The sequence below is a fragment of the Peromyscus californicus genome, unplaced genomic scaffold, assembly GCF_007827085.1.
Source record: "Peromyscus californicus insignis strain IS unplaced genomic scaffold, ASM782708v3 Scaffold_14__1_contigs__length_90479793_seg_2, whole genome shotgun sequence".
NCBI classification, from domain to species: domain Eukaryota; kingdom Metazoa; phylum Chordata; class Mammalia; order Rodentia; family Cricetidae; genus Peromyscus; species Peromyscus californicus.
The window spans coordinates 44,551,220-44,565,872 of NW_026294436.1; the positions used below are offsets into that span (position 1 = coordinate 44,551,220).

At 36.9% G+C, this 14,653-nt stretch overlaps 1 long non-coding RNA gene across 1 annotated transcript in view; it reads right to left on the minus strand.

Annotated features, from left to right (window-relative positions):
• Positions 1 to 258: 258 nt before the first annotated feature.
• The window catches only part of LOC128109433 (uncharacterized), a 41,995-nt gene continuing 27,600 nt past the window's right edge, over positions 259 to 14,653 (minus strand). The window contains exon 4 of the long non-coding RNA XR_008217818.1: positions 259 to 1,148. This is a non-coding gene — a long non-coding RNA (uncharacterized LOC128109433). The remainder of the gene's footprint in view (positions 1,149 to 14,653) is intronic.

Consider the following 14,653-nt stretch of genomic DNA (forward strand, 5'->3'; position numbering starts at 1 on the left):
GACTGATTTATTTTAGAAAAGGAAAAAGCCAAAATGAAAAACTGAATAAAGCCTGCAAATGAGCACCAAAAATATAAACACACATTGAGTCATCTAGAAGCAATATTAGGATGCTTCAGTTGGAGAAGTGTAAAATATTTAACCACATATTCAAATACCTCCATCATTGGCACATGAATTGCTAAAAAGAAAATTACATTTAAGGTTTTTTTTTATTTTTTAACATTTGTAACCCTAAAGCTTCACCAACAATAGTGCTTTAGCATTATTATCATGCTTATTCTATATTATATAAACTAATAAAATCATAAAAAACAATAAAATAAAATAATGCACTATTATATATTTGTTTATAAAATAATTTGTAAGTTATAACAATGTAAGTTACATGATGTTACATATAAAACAGCATACATAAGTCAGAAATTTCTTGAATTAAGTATGTGATGTCATAAAATCTTCTGGAGAATACAAATGTATTTCATTCACACAATCATTTGTTCACTCAATAAACATTTATTATTTACAAAATACCACACCATCTGTTATGATGCCATCTTTTGACAAGTACTACTATATTAACTGTGTTTTAAACTTTATAAACTTTATTATTTAAAAAAAACTTGCAAATAAATAAAAACATCACACCACAAAATTAACCAGACCCAAAGTCTACACAATTCAATAAATTTCTATACAGTTAGAACAAATACGATGGTTATTCTTGGTTGTCAACTTGACTATATCTGGAATTAACTAAAATACAAAAACCAGAGGGCACACCTGTGAGGAATTTTTGTTTAATGTGAAGTAGGAAGAACCACTTCTAGCCCAGATGTTTGAGGTAGGAAGACAGGCCTTCAATCCAGATCCTTGAGGTGGGAAGACACAAGCCTTTAATCTGGGCCACACCTTCCACTGGAAGCCTGTATAAAGGACATGGAAGAAGGAAGCCTTTCTCCTTGCCTGCTCACCCTTGCCTTGTCAGCAAGTCCATTCCTTCATCGGCGTTAGAGCCTCCTTCTTTGGGATTGTAGTGTACACTGAAGACCAGCTGAGACATTCAGCCTGGTGGACCGAGCAACTACTGACTTCCTATTCACAGCCAGCCATTGTTGGATTAGCTAGATTGCAGCCTGTAAGTCATTCTAATAAATCATATATATATATATATATATATATATATATATATATATATATATAGAGAGAGAGAGAGAGAGAGAGAGAGAGAGAGAGAGAGACACACATAAAAAGAGAGAGAGATTAATTCTCTAAATTCTGTTGCCCTAGAAACTCCTGACTAATACAACAGGCATTGACATTGTTTATCATAATCACAATAAACATTGTTAGCTTTCATATATATGTATATATATTTATCTTGTACATATATATATATATATGTTGAATAAAAACCTCTTGAGGAAATACCATAGAGATTTCCTTTAAAAGGTTGTCCTTGGGATTTATCTTTATTTACAGAAAAATCTGCATTGGTTATTGAAGAGGAAGACAGCTACTGTGCTGCGCCTGCACTTTTTCTCTAAGCAAACTATTTCTGTTTCAAAGGAGATTTGAAAATGGGACATAAAGGAGCCTGGAAATTGCATTCTTTGAGACGTTTGAAGAGTTCCACTAATGAATTAGGCCTAAGGCTCTTAAGCCTTCTTGCTTTGTCTTCCATATGATGCGCCCTTTCCACTTCAGGACTTGCCGCTGCTGTTCTGTCCATGAGAGCGCCTAGCCCTGAATACATGTCTAAATTTGCTCCTCTCTAACTTGAGGGTCCATTCTGTTATCATTTCCCCAGGCAGTGCAACCTTCTATCACTCCCCACTCTTCCTTGCTACAGCAAACTCTTGTGTGAATCCGTTTTAGGCCAACGTGCTTGAAATAATGGATAAATTCATAGATGATCAGCTCAGCATTAAGATGCCTCCATGACACAGATCCTGAAGCAAATTGTAGCATTACTCATCCTTGCACATCAATAAAGATTCTATTTCCAGACATAATGGCATTTACTGGCTTAGAAACTATTTTCATCTTCATACTAAAGAATATTATTTTCATTAAAAATCTCTTGGAAATCTGATGACATTTGTCAATTCTATTTGAAAGTCAAGTATGATGAGCTGTTGTTTCATCTCATGCACAGTATAAGTGTAATTTAAAGTCATACAGACCTGATTTCTGATCTCAAGTTTGAAACCAACTAGCAGTGTGAGTAAACTGAAGCAATTCTCATTAGATATACCAAACACCTTAAATACAGTCTAACGGACACACACCAGTTATGTTACTTGACCACTCTGTCATTTGATGTTGATGACAAATTTCTACATCCCCTACACATCTTGTCTACAGACAAAAACATTGTACTGAAAGGAGCAGGCAAAAGCACCTTGTCCTAAGAACTGCCATTTTGACTTCAGACTCCATTTTACCTGTATGGTGAAATAAAGTTCAGGTTCTCAAGCCCTAGGGGAGCTGAGAACTTTCCAATGGCTGACCAACCCCCTCCTTAGACAATAAAAATAGTCTGTTATGCCCCTCAGTTCTCTAAGACATAATGTCTGTTCCTAACAACAGAAAGAACAAGTATATCTGGTTGGTTGGACTGAAAGACTTACATTCTGTGTCAGCTGACAATGGTGGAACACACAAGGAAAGTCCTAATCTTTGACTTCTGATTGGTGAAAAATGTAATTGTAACTTGGCAACAAATGTTTGTGATTTTTGTGCTTATAAACCCCATTTCTGCCCCTACTTGGGACTATCAGAAGAAACAAGGCACCGAGTCCTTGTCCTTTAGCCCTGATTGATCAGTGAACTGCTTATGTGGTGAGTTATTAAAGTCTTTGGAACCCACAAGTATTGTCTTTCTCCTTCTTTGTGGTATACAACAGTCTGGGTATAACAGTACATGAATATTCAGAAAACACAACTAATACTAGACAAGAAATGTGGAAATAATCTAAATGCCTATGAATGGATAAAGAAAACATGGTAAGGGCTGGAAAGAAGGCTCAATGATTAAAAGCACATATCACTCTTCCAGCAGATCTGAGATCAGTCCTCAGCAGCAATGTTGGGCAGCTTACAACCACTTGGAACTCGAGCTCTAGAGAGAAACAGCACCCCTGGCTTCTGTAGGCACCTACAATCACATGGACATACCCAAACACACACACACACACACACACACACACACACACACACACACACACACACACATAATTAAAATAACTTTTTATAAAGAAAAATATGATAGGGCTATATAATTGAATATTATTCATCTATAAAATGGAATGAATTACTAATACATGCTATGACACATATGAAATTTAAAAATATGTTAAGTAAAAGAAATCAGGTACCAAATGTCACATACCATACTTTTTTATTCATAAACATGTACAGATGATACACAACAATAGAATCTATTAGACAATAGACTTCATGTGTTCTTTTTTAAACTTACTGAGTCTATTCAATGTTGCCAGTAAGTGAATGATAATTGGGCCATCTACGAGAGCACAGGCATCTGAAAAAGAAAATTGACTCTTCCACAGTGGCCATCAATTGCCAATAGCTCCTCAGCTAAGGGTGTGACTTCATGAGTACCTCCCACATCAATACTGACATTTTGACTATGCAGCCTTGTTTATGAAGTCACAACTATTGTGAGTTCAAATGTGCAATAACCTCGTCATGTAGAAACACTGCTTCAGGGCACTCGTCGACTGCCTCTGGCTCTTACCATCAGCCTCCTCTTCTGTGATGCCCCCTGATCCTTGGGAGAATGGAAGTGATACTAATGTCCCATGTAAACCTGAAAGTCTCTTATTCTCTGCACTTTGGCTAGTTGTGCATCTTTGTATTAATTAATGTCTACTACATAAAGAATATTCTCTGATGAGGGTTGAGAAATATACTTATTTATGGGTATAAGATAATTATGTAGGGAGTAGTGTAATACTATGCCCATTTGGCCAAATAGTAGTAGTAGGTGTTCTCCTAAGACCTAGAACTTCCGCCGGGCGGTGGTGGCGCACGCCTTTAATCCCAGCACTCGGGAGGCAGAGCCAGGCGGATCTCTGTGAGTTCGAGGCCAGCCTGGACTACCAAGTGAGTTCCAGGAAAGGCGCAAAGCTACACAGAGAAACCCTGTCTCGAAAAACCAAAAAAAAAAAAAAAAAGACCTAGAACTTTCCAAGCCACAGGTTCTTGTTCAAGCTAACAGTACCAGGCATGAGTTCCACCTTGTGGAACAGGCCTTAAATACAGTCAGAATGCAGTTGGTTACTCCAAAAACATTTTTGCCACCATCACACCTATGGACATATCTTTCCAGGCCAGACATTATTTTATCTCAAAGGGTTCATAGCTTGATAACACTTTTGATTAATTTTCTCTAACATAATAATGTACAGAACCTTCCAGCACTATTAAAGCTAGCCAGTAGGAAAGATTCCAGATCAATATAAGCTTGATTTCTCAACTGTCCTATGACTCAAATATGTGGTGTCTTCAGAAACATGATCTTATCCAGTTTTGGTGGGTAACTAAGAGTAATGCTGATGGCCTGTATTGTTTTGGGTGTCCACTGGACTCCACTGATCAATAACTCAAAGTAAGGTAACCCATTGATTGGTAGGATTAATATTTCAGAAATGGCCATCCTATGAAAAGCAACCTACAGATGCACTGCAATCTCTATGAAAATTCCAATGCAATTCTTTACAGAAATTGAAAAAAAAATCTTAAAATTCATATGGAAACACAAAAGACTTGGGATAGCCAAAACAATACTAAACAATGAAAACATTGGAGGGGTCATCATCCCCAATATCAAGTTATACTACTGAGCCACAGTGATGTAAACAGCATAGGTCTGGCACACACACACACACACAAAACCAGACACAGTCAACTGAACAAAATTAAAGTTCCATATATAATTTCACATTCCTATAGCCACCTGATTTTTGGCAAAGAGGCCAAATATATAAATTGGAGAAAAGAAAGTGTATTCAACAAATGTGCTCAGAAAACTAGATAGCAACATGTGAAAGAAATTAGATCCTTATCTCTCACGCCACACAGATTTCTACTCCAAATGAATCCATGTGACCCTGAATCTGCCTAAGAAGAAAGTAGGGAGGATGCTTCAACTTATAGGCACCAATAAGGAAATTTATCTTCCACCGGCAACACCGTGTGTGTCAGACACAGTGATAAATGCCCAAGACACATTATCATTACTGTCCACACCATCATTTGAAGTCAGTGTTCTCAGTCCAGGGCGTTGAACATCTTTCCCATGCTCACCATCAGTTTACTTGCAGACCTGAGAATCAAATCCAGATCTTCCTAACTTTAAAACCCACATATGCAGCATATAAGAAGGAACATCTCTTTGTTCTTTGCTTTCAAACTCAATCAGTAAAATGTCACCAGACCCCAAGAGACTTTTAATAAAAGTAATATTCTTTAATATAAGGAGAAAATAGTTTCCAAACCAGTAAATGTAATTATATCTAGAAATAGACTCTTTATTGATGTTTAAGGATGACTAATGCTACAATTTGTTTCAAGATCTGTGTCATGGAGCCATTTTAATGCTGCATTTGTTACACATGAAATTTTTCCTGCAATTTCAAACGCAATTATCTGAAAGACATTCATGCCAAGTTGTATTTTCTAAAAATGAAACACAAAATACCAAATGTATTTTTAAAAATGTTTAAAACTACTAATAATATGTAACATCTCTGACTGATTCATTTTTAAAACCTACTCACTTACCGAACACGAATTCATTGAATTTCTTTAACCTTTAAATTATAATTTCAAGCAGAAGTTTTAAAGTTTCATTAACTAGGATGCCTTGGGCTTATTCTTTTTAACAGTTCAATGGCTAAAAACTAAGTAGGTAATACATTTTATACATGTATAAAGTATGATGCCATTGGATTCTTTTTCACCAAGGAACACAGCTAGTTTGTTCTTAAAACACAATTTATCTTTGAAATTGTATTATATTATGTCCCATTATTTTGTAGCAAACAATCTGATATATAAGAATAACAATTCTTTTTTTTTCAGACTCATCAGGTTGTATTTATATACGTGTGTGTGTGTGTGTGTGTGTATGGGTGTGTGTATAATATTCAAAGTGGAAGAGGACATGAATTTGAGAGGGAATAGTTGGCAAGGGAGGATTGTATTGAGGGGATATGGAAAGGGTTGGAGAGAGGAAAGGGAAGGAGGGACTGATGTAATTATATTGTAATTAAAATAAAAATATGCACAAAATTGTGCAATTAAGACAACCTCACATAAACATAAGTTCGGAGTGTTTGGATATAATCTACCCTCATACAATAGTATGAGGAGTCCTTAATGGAGTCCTTAAGACTGAAACAAAATGAGACTATAAAGTAAATGAGATTCACACCTCAAAAGAATAGTGCTAAGCTTAAACTTACATAGGCAACATATAAGCCAGTATTATTATATCATTATTTTAAACTCCTCTTTTTTCTAAGTTATTTAAAATATGGTTTCATGAAGTAATAATTATAAAATTATTCCAAAGACACAGTATATAAGGATTTAATTTTTAAGAAAAAGAATATAGAGGGTAAAGAGATAGGTCTGCACCAGATTCACTGTATATTATTAAAACTAAGCTACTAATAATAAGAACAAACATTTTACCATAAAACTTCTATGAATGGAGCAAAAGTAGCAGTTCTTAGACTTACCAACTACCTGCACTCTATATTTCTAAGTGAAGGGTTTGAAACTTGAGATGGTTTTTACACAAAAACATGACCCACAGCAGGAGTTGCCTAAGAGCAAAACAGTCAGAAAAAGACACTTAAAAGATAGCTGACTTCACCTTTTCTCTACTTTCATGTGTACTTGCACCAACACCAACCCCCTCCCCCCTACACACACACACACACCCTATCTGGAAAATTCTGGAGATCCATTTTCAAAGGATATTACACAAGATTGGGGGAAAAAAACAAGATCAGGGTAAAATTAAATCTTGTAGGCCCCAGAATCTACTTCTTACCACCACGAATACATGTTCAGTTAACTAGAACATGAACCACAAAGGCATGGTTGCAACCACAAAAACATCAGCATCTTCAAAATGCTTTATAAAGTGCTTTATTTAGAGAGGGTGGTCATTCTGGAAAAGGTCAGTGTGATGATTCCCATCCCAAACACCTGAAAATGATCAGTATTACTAAAAGCAATTTCCTATTTCTATTTTGAAATAAAAATAAAGAACACATATACAGGAAAGAAAAAACTTCAACCAGGACAGAACAGAGACCTCTTTCATACTCCAGATCCTTGGCCACTTATGCAGCTCAATTACATTTCTCAGCATTTTCCCCTATCATTTCACACACACACACACACACACACACACACACACACACACACACACACAAGCACTTTAAAGTTATTTATCTGGTTCCTTTGCTTTACAAATAGAGGAATATGATTTCTCTGTATTGTGGATAATATGTCTTCTTTATTTTTAAAAGATGTGCTTCTTTCCCTATTACTGAACATTTTGGTTGTCTAACTTTTCATACCAAATGATGCTGTGATACACTTTTTGTGTATACTTGTCTTTAATTTTGTAGATGTATGCTCACTAACTAACTTCTTCAAATTCGAATCCCTGGACAAGAAGTTCTATTTATGGTTAATTTGGTGGATTTCATTAAATTGCTTTTCACAGGATACTCAAGATCAATTCATCCAGGCTGGAGATGAAAATCTACCTTTCCCCACACCCCCATTAACAATATTGTATTATCTAACATCTTAATCCTTTGCAACAATCTGATGTGTGGGAAATGATCCCTCCTTGGTATGTTTCCTTTGCTATCATATGCATTTTTTTAATTTTGAAGAAAAATGAACATAAGGTCATATATGTATAATCCAGTTAAACTTTTTTTTGTCTGACAAGAACCTACTTATACTATTGACTAATTTTCACTTTGTGGCATGCCTTTTATTAATGATTTTATCAGTATATTTCATGAAAAATGTATTTTTGCAATTTTCCAGGTTTTTTTTTTATTTTGCTTAAGAGTATTTACTGCTTTACATAAAGTTTCTTTCTTTTAAAACATAGTTCTTTACAAATATGTTTTTTTCTACTTTGGCATTTTTTAAATCTTATTTAGAAAAGTCTCACTTATACCTGAATTGTTATTTTTTTAATTCATATACTTTTCATGAATTATTTATTCTTTTAAAAGCATTCCTGAAATTTTAGAAGTTCATAGATTCAGCTATACTTTCCCCTAAATGTAACTTCAGCTATTTTAGTCCCAAATTAATAGTCTATTTTATTTCTCACTGATTTGAAATATTATATGTAGCACACACCAGATTCTGGTGTGATTTTATACATATATATGTATGTGTGTGTGTGTGTGTATGCATATATGTTCTAGAGGCATTGTGGTGTATGAAAACTTCCAAAAGTTAAAATATGTCAAAAATATTAATTCCCTCAACCCCCGCAGCAGCTTAGCTGGCTGGGTCTGAGGTGGCCCAAGACCTAAGCTCGTTGTCTCTACTAGCAGTCATGGAGCATTCATTTCAGCAAGTGATAAAATTGTTAGCACTTTGGATGCCACAGCATGAAGAAGGTTGGGAAGCTCTAGTGTGTTGTGGAATATTAGTTTAAGATGTGTTACATTTGTTAATGTTGTGAAATATTTGTTTGATGATGCAAAGATGTGTTGCATTCTTTTGTGTTGTATTTGTTTAACTCTGTAAAGCTGTGTTACTTTGCCTGCCTCAAACACCTGATTGGTCTAATAAAAAGCTGAACAGCCAATAAGAAGGCAGAAGAAAGAAATAGGCAGGACTGGCAGGTAGAGTGAATAAATAGGAGGAGAAATTTAGGGAAGAGAGCAAGGAGCAAGCAAAAGAGAAGAAGAGGAGGACATCAGGGCCCAGTCACCCAGCTACATAGCCAGACATAGAATAAGAAGGAAAGAAAGATATACTGAAATAAAGGTAAAAGCCCAGAGGCAAAAGATAGATGGGATAATTTAAGCTAAGAAAGGGTGGCTAGAAACAAGCAAAGCTAAGGTTGAGCATTCATAAGTGAGAATATGTCTCTGTGTATTTATTTGGGAGCTGGGTGGTAGGCCCCCAAAGAGAAAAACAACAACAACAACTGCACTAGTGTTTATCCTAAAGGTGTAGGAATAAGACATCTCTAATCAAAAGGCTATCTAGATTCAAATCCAAGTTCCATCTATCCAGATTGTGTAAACATGTGTGAATTATCAACCCTATGTTCTTTTGTTTTAAAAGAAATTGAAGCATGCTATTGTTACTGCTGTTTACCTGTGTGGCTTTCTCATGAGTAGATACTGAATTAGACCAAGGGCCTTTTCAACAACTACAATGATGGTCCCTGTTTCCAAACCTTTAAATTATTATTGTATTGATTAAATCAGTAGGTTTCTTAATATTTAACCATTTGTTCTTTACCGATAGGTACTTGGTGCATACCATTCCTTCAATTACTAATAGCTGCTGTTAACTAATCACTTACAGCTTTACATTGAAACTCAAAAGTCACACTTGCCAATGATTTTCATGTTCCAAACTACATTTAATAAGCTTTGGGAGAGTTGCTTTCTGGCATCATAGACAGCATTTGAAAGTTTTATTCATTATGAACTCTAATAGTTGAAATAGTATTGGGATTATTATATGGAGGTTTGAGAGGTGTCAACTGTGAATACCTCTGGGCTTGGTATTTCTTGTTTCTTAATTGTGTGTAATTTGCTGTGTCAGTGGTGTGCTGTGTATGTGTACTCTATGTACTTGTTAGTCTGAGTGTGTGTACATGTGTGGGTGTTAAAGCACTGTTGTGTATCAGTTTCTTCCAAGATTAAAACCTTCCATTTTGGAAAGAAACTTCTTAAGACATAGGATTTGCAAAGGGAGGTGAAACAACAGAATATTCTAAAAGGAGGTGAACTATTTCACCCACAAGGAAAGCTTTTTAAGTCAGGATTGAAACAATTCAAAATATCTTCAGGAACTCCCTGAAACTGACCAGATTCACTAGGCCCCTCCCTAGCCAAGAGAATATAAACAATAAAGACTGCTGCTGAGAGTCACTCTCAGACAAGCCCAGCTGCCTGGAAGAAGCCAAGACCAGCCATGGTGCCCAGAAAATGCTCAGATAAGCTGAGTTCCCCAGAAAAGGTACAGACCAACAGCACCACCTGGAAAGGACACTCTCCAACTTGTTGAGTTGCTTGTAGGCTATGCCATGTATTCCAGGTTTCCAGCTTTTGTGAACTGTCATTCATGCTGTGGTAATTGGTAATGCATCTGTATTTGAGTCATTTCTGCTCCTGTAAGTAAATCCTCACCCCTATTTCTGCAAGTAACCCAAATAAAACTGATTTGTGACCCTAGTAATACTTGTTGATTCAAGTTGCGATTTGGTAATATTCATACTTTGGTCTACCATCAGTTCCTTATCTTGGGTGAGCAGACATTTATTCACATCTCTCCTGAAATAGTATCACACAACAGACATGCACATATGTATGTATATGGAAGCCAACGATCCATGCTGGGTATCTTTCCTCCATGGGCTTGATATTCTTTCTTCCTTTCTTTAAAAATGTGTTCCTCCTTTGCATATGTCTGTGCACCACTTGCATGCCTAGTATCCAAGGAGACCAAAGGAGGGAAAGGGATCCCTGAGAACTACAGTTAAAGATGGACAGTTGAAAACCACCCTGTGGGTTATGAGAATTGAACCCAGGTACTCTGGAAGAGGAGCCAATGCTCTTAACTGCAGGTCCATCTCTTCAACCCCCAGGCTTGATATTTCTTGCTAGATAATCCTTGGACAACTTTATTTCTTTTTTTAATTATTTATTTTTATTTTATGTGCATTGGTGTTTTGCCATGGGTGTCGGGTCCCTGGAACTGGAATTACAGACAGTTGTGAGCTGCCATATGGGTGCTGGGAATTGAACCTGGATCCTCTGGAAGAGTAGTCAGTGCTTTTAATCACTGAGCCATCTCTCCAGCCCAACTTTATTTATTATAATAAAATATGTCTATTTACATTTCGCATATTGTTTATCATCACTTTTGATCAATAATATTTTCCTACAAAACTATCAATTTCGTCTATACTTTTGAATGTATCTCTTCAGAGTTTATTAGTCAATGATAATTGTTTCAATTTCCTCTGTGTCTGTGGTAGTTCTGTTCTTGTGGACAGTGAAGTTGCATGTGTAGTCATATAATTTGAAAGCTAATATGAGAGTCTCCAACAAATCTATTAGCACCTATTGGTGGTACAAAGACTCAACATTATTATTGAATGGAACCAACCAGGCAAAACTCGGTAAGTTTTCTCTGCATTCCCATGATTTGTCAGTATCTTAGTCAACAAATGTTTCTTGAGTATTTAGCAAATAGTGTTCTGGGTGAAACATTACAGTGAAGGATGGAGTTTGTTGTGCTTTGAATATGAAGAACATCCCAAATGGCTGATGAGTTAAAGCTATTCTTTAAAGCGATTTTCAGTGATAGGGCTTTTGGGATATTATTGCATTAGGAGAGTAGTGATCCAGTCAGTGGATGGGTCCAACAATGAAATCATAATAAACTGGACTACTCGTTGGTTTGTAGAACCTGTAAAAAGTTTGGCCTAACTGGAGAAGATCAGTGACTTGAGGCATGATTTTGAAAGTACATCTTAGCTCATCTGCCTCACCACAGACCTACTGAAATGAAGTTGGACAATCATGAACTGAGACTTCTGAAGCCAGGAGCCAAAATAAATCTTTCCTCCTTTACAAATATATGCCCAAGTATTTTATCATCATAATGATCAATAACTAATATCTAATCATGGAAATGTATCTAAACAGAAAAAATCAGTTTTAGAAATAAACATAGATATATACAAAGATGAATGTTTATTGGAAGATATTCATTAAAACACTTTTTTTTTTTTGTTTTTCGAGACAGGGTTTCTCTGTGTAGCTTTGAGCCTCTCCTGGAACTCACTTGGTAGCCCAGGCTGGCCTCGAACTCACAGAGATCCGCCTGGCTCTGCCTCCCGAGTGCTGGGATTAAAGGCGTGCGCCACCACCGCCCGGCTTCATTAAAACACTTTTAACATAGGTCAAAAGAGACAGTCATTTCTGGATGTAGCTTGAGGTTACATTGTGCTATCCCTTCATATCCCAAAGATACATGACCTAAAAGACAACAATGTCAATGTTTTATCCAAGAAAAGACTTACTAAGTCTGAATCCCATCACTTGATTTCTTCAGTCACCGTCTCCTCTGCCTTGCATGTAAAGTGCAAATAGTATTTTCTTGAACAAGAATCCATGCAATTTTGTGGAATTCTTCTGAATTTAAAGAACTTAATTCAAAAGACTAAACATATAAACAATACACTATATAAGTAGTTGATGACCTTAAAAGACTACTCTTGTAGGGTCTATGGTACTGAGCATCCCTTCATACTTTATTTTCTGTTCCATTTGTTGTCATGTTCAGTAACACTAATAGCAAATATGTCATACCTATCTCCTGCACCAGCTGTTAACTTATTACCTTTACACACAAATCCACCTCCATTGCATGTTCTGTGATAAAGAAGTTAAACTGTATATATAACATTTCTGTTGTCAACTGGCATAATGTCAATGGAGGGCACTAGAGAGTCACTAAAGGAGAAAGGAATTTCTCTTTCTCTGCTTCTCTAGGTGGACTCCATCATACATGCAGATTCTGCAGTATCCTGTAGAAGCAGCATACATGGCTTCTACAGCACTAGGTTTTTGGTAACCAGAGTACAGAGAAAGTCCCTTGTACTAGAAACACATGGAATCTCCCCATGCAACACCTCCCTAGAGTGTTCTGGTCTAACTCAGCATCTCCTGCTAGACAGCATCACAGTCTTAGCAAAGTTTGCCTTTCAGTAAGCCACATGCATTCTTTCCAGAATGTCTGAATTAGAGACACGAGGAAAGGTATGTGAGTCAGGTTTGCGTCACTGTCATGAAATATAGGACACTGGCTACTTACAAAGTAAAAAAGGTTTTTACATTGACTCAAGTCCAAGATCAAGTCTATCTGTTGATTTGGGCTACTGTCCAGGACACTTATTAGATAAAAAGCTCTTGTCTGAAATAAGAAAGAGAAGGAAGACTGAGTGACCAAGGTCATGTAATTCCTGAAAGGGTCTACCAGAAGTCTAAATAGCACCACTGCAGGGATGATGTCTTCATTTACATGGGCTTTGGGGGAATATTCAGCACCCAAACTATAGCAGAAGAGAAGGGAGGTTTCCCAGGGCTTGGGTGATTTATGTCTGTAGCACGAATCTTAAATGGTCATATTAATAAAATCAAAACCTGAGGCCAGTTATTCAGATGAATGCTGGAAGATCAGAGAAGCAGAACAAGTCACAGCCACCTCACCTCACCAGTACCTCAGCTGATCCTGTTTCCTCAGACTGGAAGCCTCTCAGTCCTCATCCAAAATGAATCTCAGCTGAACTGTTGCTCAAAAGCCTAAAAGCTTAACCAGCGCTAGTTCCTGGTTTTTCACACCTTATATACCTTTCTGCTTTCTGCCATCAGTTCCTGGGATTAAAGGTGAGTCACCATGCCTAGCTGTTTCCAGTGTGTCCTTGAATCAGAGATCCATGCGGATCTCTGCCTCTGGAATGCTAGGATTAAAGGCGTGTGTGCCACTATTTTCTGGCCTCTATATCTAGTGGCTGTTCTGTTCTCTGACCCCAGATAAGTTTATTAGGGTGCACAGTATTTTGAGGAACACAATACCACCACATATGTCCTTGAGTAATCTACCTTATATCTAGGAATGGCTATCTACCTAAACTACTATTTGTGTATTTTGAGTCCTTTTTATTCCTTACTATTAAGAGCTGAATTATGTCCTCTTTAAATTCACATTTTGCAGTCCCAACCCCAAGTAATTCAGAATGTAACTACTTGGGGAGAATTGGGATCTTTTAAACATCCAATGAAGTCATTAATGTGGTTCTGTAACCAGAGGCTCTTCTCTGTCCTGCCTCATCTGGCAGTCATTTCCAAATAATCACTCCAAGGCTTACATTAATTATAAATGTTTGGCCTATAGTTCAGGCTTCTAACTAATTAGCTCTTATATTTAGTTCTTATCTATGTTTAGCCATGTAGCTTGGTACCTTTTCTCAGTACAGCATTTTCATCTTGCTTCTTCCGCATCTGGCTGGCGACTCCTGACTCTACCCTTCCTCTTTCCAGAATTCTCCTAGTCTGGCTCTCGTGCTCAATCTCTTCCTGCCCAGGTACCGGCCAATCAGCTTTATTATTAAGAATGAGCATAATCCACAGCATGGCTCCTCGTTCTTAAAAGAAGAATAAATTGGAACACAAACACAGATAGAAGGAAAACCCTATATAGACACAGAAGGAAAACAGTATAGAAACACCAGAGGGCAGACAGACAGGTAGGAGCCAAGGAGAAGGGCCTCAGAAGCAGGCAGTCCTGCCAACACTCTGGTCTTGGCCTTATAACTTCCAGA